Raw genomic sequence first — 15,289 nt, forward strand, 5'->3', positions numbered from 1 at the left:
ATATAATATTTTGGCCTCTGGTTTTCAGATGGACCCTCACAAACTAGAAGTCGTTCTACACTGGCCATTACCTAATGGGTTAAAAGCCATTCAAAGGTTTATTGGGTTTGCAAATTACTATAGGAGATTCATCAAAGGTTTCTCTACTGTGATAGCCCCCATCACCAATATGACACATAAGGGGGTTAACTGTACTAAATGGTCTAAAGAAGCTAGAGAAGCTTTTGAGCTTCTTAAGAAATGATTCACCTCTGCTGACATATTGGTACATCCTGACACTAGCAAACCCTTCATACTAGATGTAGACGCCTATGAGCATGGGCGTAGGAACCCACACAAATCTGGGGGGGATAGCATTCTTACTCGCCGGGTATATTCTTATTCAGTAAACTGGGAGTTGTTTATCCCATTGTACAGCGCTACGGAATTTGATGGCGCTATGTAAATAATAAAATAATAATAATAATAATGTTAAATTTTAAGTGTGTGTGTGAAATAATATAATGTGAAGCATATCAGTGTATCGCATAGCTCCACAGCAATACAACTGACAATAATGTGTGAGGTGCAAGTACATCATAGAACACCTCAGCAATAAAATGCATGGGAAAGTGCAGTGTGTGAGTGTATCACAAGCTCTACAGCAAAATAACTCACAGGAACGTGCAGTTTGTGAGCGTATTACAGATCACCTCATCAATACAATGCACAGGAATATACAGTGTTTGAATATTTGTGTACGGGATTATGGAAGGGGCGCACATTAAACTGTGTGTAATTTTAATATATGAAAGTCGGTTGAGGTGTGCCGAAACCGACGTGAGGTTAGGCCTGCAAAAGAGGGCCCACCCAGGTATAATGATATATGAAGAGGGTGTGGTGGGAGGGAATTTCCGAAATCGTCGCAGACAGGTGAGTAAGGGGATTGCTGGGTTTAAATAGCCATAAAATCCCTCCCACAATTTCAGGCATATGCCTTCTATTTGTGTACGGGATTATGGAAGGGGCGCACATTAAACTGTGTGTAATTTTAATATATGAAAGTCGGTTGAGGTGTGCCGAAACCGACGTGAGGTTAGGCCTGCAAAAGAGGGCCAAAAAGTGTGTGACATTTATTAAACATAACAAGACATTTAGACATATTATAGAAAGCGAGCCTGATTTCTTTCTGGATTTGGAATGAACCGGTTGTATGCCGAGGACTTCCAGCGACCCATCTTCTCTACAAGATGAGTTGGAACTGGATGACTTGAGGCTGCTGTGGCGGCCCTAACACGGAATGAATGTACCGAGAAGGAACTTCGGATTGAGGCCAAGACTAACAAACAAGGAGCGAATGTATAGCATGAACTGTTTGAGAGATGTGGCAAAAATTGTACGAGCAACCATTATAATCGGAACGCATTTAGCAACTTGAACCACATACAATACTTACACATATCGTAAGCCGTAGAGTACGTTTGCTTAGTATTAGTGGACAAATCTTACCTGCATAGACTCTAACTACAGGCATGATTGATACAATTTTTTTGACCTGCAGAGGAAATCTGGACTGCGTGTTCTTTTATCTCAACCGTTACGTTTAAGCAAGGTCCGACTTCAGGACTTCGGAAGTGGCTAAAGCGGAGGAAACTGTAGGGGAACTTGAGACGTCAGGGTTAGTGTTTATTAAAGATAATACGATACCTGGAGCTAGTTCTTTTAGCGTGCTGTGAGGAGGAAGGAAACGTAATAGGTTTAAATTATGCAAAACTCAGAAGCTCATTGAGCTTTCTCGTGTAGTAGAGCTGCTAGCTAGTGGGAACCAATAGGTGAAGATAAGGACTATCCCGTAAGAGTTGAGGCCGTGCCAGTAGCCCTGTGTTTGAGAGAAGCCCTACCTACGATTTAGGCCATGTGGACTTGTACCATCTAAGCGCGGCAGGGTATTAACCTCTTGTGGAAAAGCGTTAACCTGACCGAACACGTGCGATTACCTGCATTAAACCATAGCGAAAAAGGACTGTAACAGGCGCCTGAAGAAACTGCCGTGACGTGAATCGAAGAATAGAATGCAAAGCCGTGACCCACCGTAGGGAAATGTTTGCACGAGAGAGGAACCTGAAGAGGAGCTTTGACAAAATTTGAAGACGATATGTGTTCGTATAGCAAGTACCCTATGGCAGTCACTTGGTAGGCATGAGATCGTGAAAGATTGTACAACAGGATGCATAAGGTGTTATGCCTGAAATTAAAACATCCAGCATGACCGAAAGTAACTCCTGGTGGACTGCGCATGGAGGACCCTGTGAATGTCAGGCGTGCAGACAAGTCCCGAAATTAGTAGATTAAGGATTCGAATGGTATTTGTTTGGCCAAAAATGGAGGCGGAGTGATGCCTCGATGTTCGATAAGAAACAAGTGGGAATACCGTTCACCCGGTCCCATCAGATCGTTAAAGCTTATCCTGCATTGCTTGTGTAAGCGACGCCGACGTGAAAATTGAGTGATAGAATGAATCGATAAACGGTAATCTAGAACTCAATGTACCAAAGTGCCCCCAAAACGTCGCGAAGAAATAAACGGTAAATACGTAATACATGAGACCGGAAGCAGTCACTGTGCGTCGCGTCAGCGTCTGGAGGACCTGACGATGGTCCAATACGAGGCCAAATCTGTACAACGTGCAATGTGGAGGGCAACGTGAGACCCAACAAACCAATTAGACTGAATATAAGTAAGAAATACCCGACACAAGTTGTTGGAGGAACCGCTGGACTTGGAGTCTCCAAGCTTGGTCTGGGCACGTAGTGTACGCGGTACCTAAGGATCGCCAGTGAGCGACAGGTTGGGGTAACATATATATAAGTATATACCTATGTATAGGTATCCCCGAACTGCTAGCACTAAGCATCTAGCAGACCCATTGCCCGTAAGAGATAACGCCGTGAAAGCACCGGAGTAGCCGAGTACGATAGTTCTGAAATACTGATTTGCATCAATGTAGGAGTATGTAACGCACGATCGAAACCAAGGCGGGAAATAAAGCGCTATGATACCTGAAGCGGGTATGGGATCTAAAACATAGCGACTATGCTTGACGGGTCTGGGGTGTGCCGCCCCACCCTCCAGCTTACTAGGAGCGCGAGCGTGAGTGTGTGTGTGCGCTGGCCGACTAGCTAGTGCCGCCATGCGGCGAAACGATTACACTAGGTTGGTGACAGGTGGGGCCCTGCTAGTTGCCAAGCGGCGTGAGAGGCTCTATCTATGCGTTGGGGCGAGGGGGTAGCGTGGCCACTGAATGAGGTGGCGGGGTGTCGGCCTCTCGGTGACAGTTAAACATAAGATAGAATGGGAGTGACGGATGAGGCCCTCTCTATGCCACAATGCGAGGCGACTAGCTATGATTTGGCCCGAGGGGAGTAGTACCTCCGAGTATGAGGATGGGAGTTGGCCTCGCGGGACCACTAACCTATGGCGAAGAAGCCAGGGAGAATAACAACTAGTGGACACCTAGGAACCTAACAGCCAGCAGTTGCTAACTAAGATAGAAGGGTAGTTAGTGAGAGAGGACGTACTACAGAACGAAACGTGGGCAGCAAAGAGTTAGGATCGTATGGTTTGACCGAAACTGGAGTGCCCAGTGAGCATGTGGGGTCCGGATGGTCGGGACGTATGAACTGGAATGCGTGTACGAACGTATGTATGGCCCTCGGGGCTCGTGGTGCCTGACCGTGGCCCTGATTCGAAATGCAATACGAATAGACGTGTATATCTTTTTTTTTTTTTTTTTTTTATTGTTTTTTATACCTATATATGCAGATGTTGTTTGTAGTATTGTTAAACGCGTACTTGCCGTAGCCGAGGCTCGCTCACCAGAACTGCGATGTGAAAGTAGATGCATTTGTCCAGTAACGTATGTGCTTGTCTGCGTAGGAGTACGCCAGGTTTTACACGTAACACAAATCGCCGCACCGACTGAGGATGAATTAGGGCTGGTACAGACAACGCTTCGTGTGCTGTGTACGTACATCGCTTCAAAGACCCGCACAATGATGAGCAGGTTAAAGAAAGTCAGAATAGCCAGTTATCCAAAAATTCAGCCATAACCAAACGAGCAGGCAAATTTCCGTAACCGTCAATGCGTGCCTCTGTATATCTGTATATCAGTGTTTATATCTGCGTATGTGTGCGTACATGAACATCAGGGATAATATATTGATATAATCACAGAATCATTATATATACACTTTTTTTTTTTGTTTTTTTTAACAGTGCTATTCACAGTGATACTTATCGAATGTATACGTATAAATATATATATATATATATATATATATATAAATATATATATATAATTGAGCGGCGTTCTCTCATATCTACATGGAGGGATATAGGATAAAAAGGGACTACCAAAATAGGGACTGTCCCTCCTAAATAGGGAGACCTGGGATGAATGATATTGTAATAGGGGCCATGAGGCTGTAAAGGTTAACTTTAGTAACTGCAAGAAGAAAAATCAAAGATTGAAGAAATGTGTAGTGCTGTCTTTGACTAACAAGCAGTATCCATACCAGTCAAAGAACGACTCCCGAGTAATTATCATAATGCGCACAGGTGAAACAAACACGATGTCTGGGATTTATTCATTTACCGTGGATTAGATCCGCAAATGTTGGCCATCATTATAATTTGAGCAGTATAGAGAGTTTTTTAATTATGCATTTTGTGTAATGCAGCCCTGAACAGTAGGAAATAAAATTAAAACTGTGGGTGAAATGGTAAACTTGGGTAGAGGCAGAAGTGAGCTGAAGTGTAATGTTAAAGGCTTTAGCGTCTTCCTGGAAATATAACAGTAATGTGTTCAATGACATTTAAGTAGAGAGCCCATTAGTGGATTCCCTTCAGCACGATAGCAGCACAAACTACACCATAAAAATAAATAGATATTTGTGGACAGAATTATTTAAGATAGATGCAGAGCAAGCTTGCTACCTGTGAGAATAACTCCCATCAATCTCAGGTAGCCTGGGATACCTAAATCGTAGGTACTGCACAAAGAAGGAAGCAAAGTGTGTTTCGTTCCAGCTCAGTCTCGGAGGATCTGGGCAGCCGACGGGGCCCGAGGACGGTATGAAAAATAGACACAAAGGGGGAGGCAGGGGATGAGGTGCTCAACGTCTAAGTAAAGGAAGACTCCTTGGGGAGATACAAATTGGAGATCAGCTATTTTATCCAAAGCCTGCCCTCACTTCTGGTAGCTCCGGTTAATGGAGAAAAATTAGAGTGAGATATGAAACCAGTGTGCACAAAAGAAAGATTGGGTTTCTAATCCGTCTCAGGATCTCCTAACCCCTCCGGGAATGAGGAGGTGAGGAGACAGAAGAGATTCTCCAATGGAACGCTCGTGGAACCGAGTGGTGGCCCCAACGAGGAGAGGAGAAGGGGACACGTGTAGGAAGTAGATGGGGGGTTGCAGGTTTAACAGGCAGCTAGAGAGAAGGAAATGTGTGCAGGAAGCCATACAGAGCGTTACACGTCGTGGAATGAAAATGCGAAAGGAACGTATGTGGAAAGGAAGATTAATACGAATGGACTCACGGTTTGAGGCGAACCGCCGAATGGCCTCCATGCGGATGAAAGACGCTCACGAAAACCGGCGGGCTGTGTACGAGCGTCGCGGCAGATTGACGTCAGAGGTCTGTGAAAACGGAAATGAAAGTGAATTTCCGAAATCGTCGCAGACAGGTGAGTAAGGGGATTGCTGGGTTTAAATAGCCATAAAATCCCTCCCACAATTTCAGGCATATGCCTTCTATATATCAGCCAACCCAATGCGTGGCAAAACACTGCGCTGCACCAATCAGCATCTCCTCACAGAGATGCGTTGAATCAATGCATTTCTATGAGGAGTGTTCAGCGTGAATGCTAGTGCTGCATGTTGTGCAACACTGGACTAGGAAGCACCTCTAGTGGCCGCCTGATAAGGTATTCCTCGGCAGTAATGTAAATACTGCCTTTTTCTGAAAAGGCGGTGCGCTTACATTAACCCCTTAAGGACCAAACTTCTGGAATAAAAGGGAATCATGACATGTCACACATGTCATGTGTCCTTAAGGGGTTAAAGGACCACTATAGTGCCAGGAAAACATACTCGTTTTCCTGGCACTATAGTGCCCTGAGGGTGCCCCCACCCTCAGGGACCCCCTCCCGCCCGGCTCTGGGGAGAGGAACGGGTTAAAACTTACCTTTATTCCAGCGCCGGGCGGGGGGCTCTCCTCCTCCTCTCCGCCTCCGATCCTCCCTTTCGGCTGAATGCGCATGCGCGGCAAGAGCTGCGCGCACATTCAGCCGGTCGCATAGTAAAGCATTTACAATGCTTTCCTATGGACGCTTGCGTGCTCTCACTGTGATTTTCATAGTGAGAATCACGCAAGCGCCTCTAGCGGCTGTCAGTGAGACAGCCACTAGAGGATTTAGAGGCTGGATTAACCCATTTATAAACATAGCAGCTTCTCTGAAACTGCTATGTTTATATAAAAAAGGGTTAAACCCAGCTGGACCTGGCACCCAAACCAATTCATTAAGCTGAAGTGGTCTGGGTGCCTAGAGTGGTCCTTTAAGCCATTTTGGTTCTGGTGACTATAGTGTCACTTGAATATAGAGGGAAAAAAAGAATCATCACAAATGTATGAAATAAAAATGTTGATGCTTTTTTTTTGGAAACAATGTGCAGATAGTACTGTACTAATGATATCCCTGGCTGGATGGGAGCATTCCATGTAATCAGTATGATATCCCTGGTTAACTCCTTTATCCACCCGTCCCTAATTGTCTCCCCTCCAACCACCTAGCCTCCTAACCCCCATAAAACAAGTAATATATCTTCTTGTACTTACAGTACTGAAGACACCAGCAGTGATCTGGTTTCAGGGCTGAAAGCGTGAGGCGCTGCTCTGCAGTTGTAGGAGACCGGAGCTCACCCTAGCGTTGTCGTGACATCATGGAACGCGCGTACGCAGAGGGCAAGGAAGGTCGGGAGGAGCAAACAAAGTCCTTTAATATGTGGCGATGCCGAATAGTGGAGGATTGAATCAGATCAGGATTTGAGAGGGAACATTTTTAGCATATTATTGTGGGCAGCGGGGCTCAAGAGGCAACTGCCTTGGGCCCCCCAGGAGCAACTGGGCCCGGGGCAGCTGCCCTTTTTGCCCCGTGTTAATGGCTGCCCTGACTTAGGGTGACCACATTTCCTAACTGCCATTTAGGGACACTTACTACCCCCTCTACCCCTTCCATTCATATTACTACCCTATCCCTTCCGTTCATATTACTACCCCCATACCCCTTCCGTTCATATTACTACCCCCCATACCCCTTCCGGCCATATTACTACCCCCCATACCCCTACCGTTCATATTACTACCCCCCCATACCCCTACCGTTCATATTACTACCCCCCCATACCCCTACCGTTCATATTACTACCCCCCACAGCCCCACCCCCTCTAGTCATATTATTAGCCCCCTTACCCCCTTCATTCATATTAGTACCCCCCTCCATTCATATTAATACCCCTCCTAACCCCCTCCATTCATATTAGTACCCCCTCCTAACCCCCTCCATTCATATTAATACCCCCTCCTAACCCCCTCCATTCATATTTGTACCCCCTCCTACCCCCCTCCATTCATATTAATACCCCCTCCTAACCCCATGCATTCATATTAATACCCCCTCCTAACCCCCTCCATTCATATTTGTACCCCTCCTACCCCCCTCCATTCATATTAATACCCCCTCCTAACTCCCTCCATTCATATTAATACCCCCTCCTAACCCCCTCCATTCATATTAATACCCCCTCCTAACCCCCTCCATTCATATTAATACCCCCTCCTACCCCTCTCCATTCATATTAGTACCCCCTCCTAACCCCCTCCATTCATATTAGTACCCCCTCCATTCATATTTGTACCCCCTCCTACCCCCCCTCCATTCATATTAATACCCCCTCCTAACCCCCTCCATTCATATTTGTACCCCCTGCTACCCCCCTCCATTCATATTAGTACCCTCACCCCCTCCATTCATATTAGGATCCCCTTCTACCCCTACTAGTACCCTTCCACCTCCCCCCCCCCCATTCCTATTAGTAGCCTCTAACCCCTTCCATTCATTTTTCTACCCACCTCTTCCCCCTCCCCCTCCCCAAATTATATCTCCCCTCTCTAACCCTTCCATACTAAATACCTGGCAGGGCGGGCAGGCAGCTGCTTTTTTTTTCAGAGCCGGCGTCTGAGCTTATAATGACGCCGGCTCCACTCTCCTCCTTGCACACTGTTGTCCCCCTCCCTGCCGTTTTACCGCACAGAGCAGGGGAGGGGGACCTCTTCAAGTGGCGCACGGTGTCAGACTGAGCGCCGGGTAGTCACGTGACACCCAGCACTCCTATGCAGAGCGGGAGGGGGAGGCGCTCCCCCTCCCAGCGTACACTGTGTGCGGTTCCATTATGGAGCCGCACGCAGCCTGTCAGGGGGACGGCAAACATCACTTGTCAGTCTGACAAGTGATTTTTGCGCTCCCCTTTGGCCGGCGGACCTGGGGGGGATTTCTGCATTATCTGTCCCCCCCAGATGATTTAATGGGGGGGATGCGTCCCCCTCATCCCCCCCGGTTCCTACGCCCGTGCCTATGAGACAGGGGTAGGAGCTGTTCTTTCTCAGAGGGAGAGTCAGGATACCCCTTTGCATCCTTGTGGGTTCTTTTCTAGAAAGTTGTCACCAGCGGAGCTTAACTGTGATATTGGTAACAGAGAATTGTTGGCCATTATACTAGCTCTGAAATAATGGTGGCATCTTTTGGAAGGTTCCAAGGATCCCCTCCTGATCATAACTGATCACAAAAACTTGGCATACATTGGAGATGCTAAAAGGCTGTCTTCTAGACAAGCAAGATGGTCACTGTTCTTGTCACGCTTTAACTTTATCATCTCGTACAGACCAGGTCCTAAGAACATTAAGGCTGACGCACATTTAGGGTCAAGGGCTAAGTACAGCCAATCGGATCTGCAAGAGGGTTATTTAAACTCACGTATTCCTTAGTTTATTGCCCTGTCGTGGTTTCCTTTAGATGGTTATCTGAGAGTGTATTCCTGATCGTGTTTTTCTGGTTTTTGACTTTGGCTTCATTTTGAGTTCCCTGATTTCTGGTACCCTTGACTTTTGGCTTTTTCTTATCGCTGCGTGTCGTTCTGTGTTTATGACCTCGGCTAGTTTTCTGACTATTCTCGGGTACATTAAGTCCGGCCATTTTAAGGTCCGGTTAGACGTTACCCTTAGTTCTAGGGTGTGATACTATTCTGCGTGCTGGATCAATATAATCCTGACACTTATATAGTTATTCCCCATGATGAATGTATAAGGGCAATTAGGCAAATTCTTATTAACACCACTGAGAGGGTCAAATATCCTATTGAATTTATACTGCAATTGTTACAATTGGCCTAACCCTACTTTATTTTTGTTTTGAGGAATCATTTTACATCCAACTCATAGGCACATCCTTGGAGTCCTCAATGGCCATCATATACGCCAACTCTTTCATGCAGAAATTTGAACAGGAACACATACTGTTTACAGTTGGGTCTCACATTCAATGTTACATGCTTTTTACAGTATAGATGATTTGTTCTTCATCTGGACAAGAAGCGAGGATTAACTTAATTAAATGTTGTCTACTATTAAAGGGACACTCCAGGCACCCAGACCACTTCTGCCCATTGAAGTGGTCTGGGTGCCAACTCCCATCACCCTTAACCCTGCAAGTGTAATTATTGCAGTTTTTTATAAACTGCAATAATTACCTTGCAGGGTTAAGTCCTCCTCTAGTGGCTGTCTATTAGACAGCCACTAGAGGGACTTCAGGGTTCTTAAAACCCGAAAAGTATTTTAAACGATGCAGGACGTCCTCGTGCTATGCATGAGGACCTCCAGCATCACCGGAATCCCCATAGGAAAGCATTGAATAATGCGCATGGGCATTTGGTCTCCCCCGCCGGCTGATGTCCACGGCGGAGAAGCGTGGGCGGAGCCTGACCAAGCGCCGAGGGACATCGGCACTGGATTCAGGTTAGTCACTAGAGGTATTTTAACCTCTTCAGCAACATGGGATGGGGGGTGGGAGGGAGAGGGGCACTGCAAGAACCTGCAGTGCCAGGAAAACAGTTAGAATATGTATGTAAATGGTGGATGTGTGAGGTGTACTGGCTGCGTTACTTGCAGCCATATGATACCTGGGAAAAGCTTTTATCAATCACACATGGGTCAACAATAAAGAATTCAACATTGGATTACATGCACCACTATCTTTGTTGTATATAAATTACAGTGTCCTATGTGGGCAAAATGATGAATGATCTACGGGAACGTGTTCAGGGTAATTGAACGGAGAGCAGGAAGGGATGGTTGCCAGACATTTTTATCAAGCAGAATACACTCTTCACATGCGGAAACTGATGCTAATTGACCATATTCTCCAGTTACCATGTGGTGGTGATTGTGAGAAAGAACTGAAGCGGGAGTCATACTGGATCTTTACACTTGATGCAATATTCAGAGAGTCTTAAATGAAAAGTATCCTCTCCATTGGTATCTTGACAATACATCATGAATACAAGGTATAGTATACCTTGGTACATATGTATATGACGTGCTAGTACATCGCCGGGCGATGTTCTTAATATATGATGACTATTAATACAGACCTAGTGTTTGGGGAGAAGTCTATCCTGAAGATGACCTTGAAATAATATATTTTTGTGGTTATGGATGCACTTTGTTAGTGCTTGTTATAATGTGAGGTGTCCTAAAGTATTATATATTGTTTCAGGTTAATTGCAAAATAGGTCTGGTTAGTCTCCTGTATGCCATCCAGTGGTGATAAATATTACTTACGCTATGCGATTCAGATCTATTTAGTCACTGCTCGATATATACTTATCTGCTACTTTAGTTATTTGTTTGTCGGCTGGTTTCCAGTTTTTCTCTCTTTGGGATCTAGGTATAGGGATGGTTGAGGCACTGTACAATATATGTATGTGTATTTAGATTAAGCGCACCAACATTTTTCATTTTATTTTTTCAATTTGACAATTTTTATTTTGTCATTAACCATCTCAAACAGGGTACAGAAGAGAAGGGGAATGTCGTTCAATAACACGTTATACATAATTGTAACATTTCAGAAAGCAGAAATCGGGGGGGGGGGAGATGGGGGCATCACTATGAAGAACAGTCAAGCATCGTATCGACATTCTAGCAACATAGTAGCGATAATCACGAATCACATATAGCTGTGTCTACAGATCTACACATCAACATATGAACATATCGACATATCGACATATCGACATATCAACACATTTTCCGGTAGGCTACCCCAGAGACTGGGTTTGAGGTTGCAGTGTTGTAAGTTGTGGTAGGATTGAACCTGTGCTAAGCCAAATGAGGTCAGGCAGGGTCAGTTTCCCTGTCGGTCCTGTCTTGGTGTGCAGCACGTATTGGTAGTCGCCATGTAAGGGGGGGAGGGAGGGGTGGGACCCGTCAGGTCAGTTAGTTGGGTACAGAGCCTGGTACATTACCAGATCTTCACGTTTGCCAGAGCTCCCAAGTTTTTTGGTAGAGTGCGGAAGGGGGGAACAGGGACTTGTAGGATATCTCATAGATCCACTGCTTGTGTAGTTCTTCTATCAGAGTCTCCTTTTTGGGCAGGGTTGTGGATTTCCACCTCCTTGCTATCAATTGTTACGCCGTTAAGGCAATGTGTAACATCATTTTCTTGGCGTGTTGGGGCATCCCTCTGGGAAGATCAAGCACTAGGCATGTTAGCGGGGAGAAAGGGAGGGGGTGTTGGGTAACGTCTTGGATTAATGCGTGGACCTCGGTCCAGTAGCTTAGTAGCCGCAGGCAGCTCCACCAGACATGGTACATCGAGCCCTCCTGCATATGGCATCTCCAACATAGTGAAGAAGTAGAGGGGAAGATTTTTTTGTAGCCTAGTTGGCACTAAGTACCATCGGTATAATATTTTGCGATGTTGTTCTATGTGGGCTGACGACTTTAGTAATTTGAGTGGGTCGGTGAGGATTGTATCCCAAGATTTAAGTGGCCCTGGACAATTTAGGTCATTCTCCCATTGTCGGGCATATTTGGTGGTGGAGAACTGATCATAGTTAGCTATGGAGCTGAGGCACATGGAGATCGGTTTACAATGTGGTAGTAATTTTGCGGATAAACACATTTGTTCCCATGCAGTAATCCTATTGGTGTCCCTGGGGTTGCCTGGGCAGCGTGTCGCTTCTCTGGACAGGTAGGATTTTAATTGTAGATATGAGTATAGCGAGGAGTGCGGGAGTGCAAATTTATCCACTAGGCTGGGTAAGTCCAGGAGTTTGTCAGGAGAGAAGAGATGGTATAAGTGTGTCGCCCCTCTGTGCTACCATGGTGCAGCATTAAATGTGGGGATAATGTAGGGAATGGCCTTAAGGGGGGTCGCCAATGAAAGACCAGGGGTGCTACCCAATCTGGGTCTGTATTTATCCCATATCCGAAACAACAGTAGCATTTGTGTAGGGAGTAGGGGATGAGCAGGCCTGAAGTGGAGGGGCGTCCAAAGTAGGTGTATGATGTTGTGGGTGCCCGATAGGTCTCGTTCCAGTGAGACCCATTGTGGACTGGGTTCGGAGACAATGTGAGGGAGAGCTGTTGCCAATATTGCTGCGTGGTAGTAGGTTTGGACATATGGCATTGCTAGACCTCCCATTTTCTTGGGGGCTTGTATAATAGACGCTGAGACCCTGGCCCTGCCACTCGCCCACACTAATTTGCCCATGTCGGTTTGTATTGCTTTAAAATATGAGGGAGGGAGGTGGAGGGGGAGCGTACGGAACAGGTACAACAGTCTTGGTAGTATGGACATTTTCAGTGTCGCTATGCGGTCGGTCCAGGACAAGTACAGTGGCGACCAGTGTTTCATCAACTGATTACACTTATTCCACACTGTGATAGAATTTGCCGCCATAAGGTTCGCAGGGTTTTTGGTAATCGTCAACCCTAGATATTTTATGGAGTCCACCCTCCAGTCAAAGTCGTAGGTGTGAGTAAGGGTGCAGAGCACCTGGGCCGGGATACCAACAGGTAGGGCCTGCGTCTTAGCCACGTTGACTGAGTAGTATGATCCCTGTCCGTAGTCTTTAAGCAATTGTAATAGTGTAGGAAGGGAGTCTAGGGGATTCTCTATATACAGTAACACACTGATCTTGATGTGCCTACCCCCCAGGTGTATTCCCTGAATTGTTTCAGTCTGTCTTATAAGGTGCAGGAGGGGTTCCAATGCGAGGACGTATAGCAGTGGAAACAGGGGACATCCCTGCCTCGTCCCGTTTGTGATGTTAAAAGTGGGGGATAGGAAGCCCGCCTGATTCACCTGAGCTGAGGGTGAGGAGTAGAGCGCAAAAATCTGTTGAATCATCTGCGGGGGAGATCCAAACTTGGCCAGTACTTGCCCATGGAAGGCGCAGCTGAGGCGGTCAAAAGCATTCTCTGCGTCCAGCGCTAGGAGAAGACCACCTCGGCCCGACCTCCCGAGCTCTCGTTGGATAAGGGCCAGTTTCCGGGTATTAGCTAGGCCTTGTCTGCCCTTCACGAAACCCTTCTGGTTGTCATGGATCAAATGTGGCAGGATTCAGTCTATTTGCAAGTATTTTTGCGTAGGTTTTCGCGTCTGTAAGTAAGGATATAGGTCTGTAATTTTTGCACGTGTCTGTGGGTTTGTCAGGTTTGGGAATCGTCACTATTGTAGCCAGCAACACCTCTGGGGGCAGTCTGCCTGTGGTAGCTGTCTGTTGGTACATCTTCAGGAGCTGCGGCGCCAGTAAGTCGCTGAACTCCTTGTAGTATGCGTTAGAGAGCCTATCTGCACCCGGGGACTTCCCCGGGGGGAGCTGTTTAATAGTGTTGGTGATTTCCTGGACTGTGATAGGCTGTATCAGGGCTTGGTATTGGTTGTCTTATACCGTGGGCAGGGTAATGTCCGCTAAGTATTGTGCCGCGTCTGAGGATTATGTATGTGGTATTGACACGTCCGTACGGAGGTTATACAGTTTGGAGTAAAAGGAAGCAAACACTTTACTTATCGCTTGCGGGTCTATGTGTTTGTTCCCGTCGTCATCGAGAATATGGGGTATCTTGGTCTGGGTCAGTCATGCTCTGAGCCTGGCTGCTAAGTGTTTAGTGGCCTTGCCAGAGGTATGGTAAGTAGTAGCCCTTAATTTATAAAGGAGGCTATTTGTTTTTTCCACCTGTAGCTTGGCGATAGTTGTGTGTATCTCGTTTATTTTAATTAGGTAGTCTTGTGTGGGTTGGGCTTTGTTTTTTGCGTTGAGTGCGGCTAGTTGTGCATATGCCTCCGTCAGTGTGTTTTGGCTGCATTTCTTGAGATAGGAGGACTGCTTAATAAAGAGCCCTTGAACCACCGCCTTATGGGCACACCAAACCACATCCTCCGTGGTCTCTCCCGCCCCATTTGTTTGAAAGTAGTCTGTTAGTGTGGTCTGGATTAGATCCCGGAAGATCTCTTCCGCCAGTAGGGATTTGTTAAGGCGCCACTGCCCTCGGCCTCTGAACTGAAATGCGTCATGTAGTTGGAGGTGCACCGGACTGTGGTCTGACCAGGTGATGTCCCCTATCCTGCAGTCCTGTAGTTGCGCTAGGGTGGCAGTGTCAAGGAAGAAAGTGTCAATTCTGGTGTACATGTTGTGTACTTTGGAGTGAAACGTGTAGTCAGGTTGTGTAGGGTGTAAGGTGCGCCATGCGTCGTATAGGCCATACTGTACGAGCAGTTTAGTGATAGCCTTGCATGTGTCAGCCATATGCTTTTTTCTCCGTCCCGTGGGGCGGGCAGTGGTGTCTAGCGACAGGTGCTGGATAAAATTAAAGTCTCCGCACAGAATGAGACCCCCTACTCTAGCCTCATCCACGGTCAGGAGAAGGGTTCACAGGAATTGTGTAGTATCAGTGTTGGGGAAGTAGGTTGCTACAAGGGTATATGGGGCATTATTAAATAGGCCCACCAGGATAATAAACCTGCCTCGAGGGTCTATGAGTTTCTTATGGAGTGTTAGAGATGTGTCTTTATGAAGGAGGATGGATACTCCCTTAGTTTTTGATTCAGAGAGCGCGTGGAATTGGGTTAGGTAGTGCCTATTGTATATGGACGGAGTGTGGTCTCTCTAAAAGTGGGTCTCTTGCA

The sequence above is a fragment of the Pelobates fuscus genome, chromosome 10, assembly GCF_036172605.1.
Source record: "Pelobates fuscus isolate aPelFus1 chromosome 10, aPelFus1.pri, whole genome shotgun sequence".
In the NCBI taxonomy this organism is placed as follows: domain Eukaryota; kingdom Metazoa; phylum Chordata; class Amphibia; order Anura; family Pelobatidae; genus Pelobates; species Pelobates fuscus.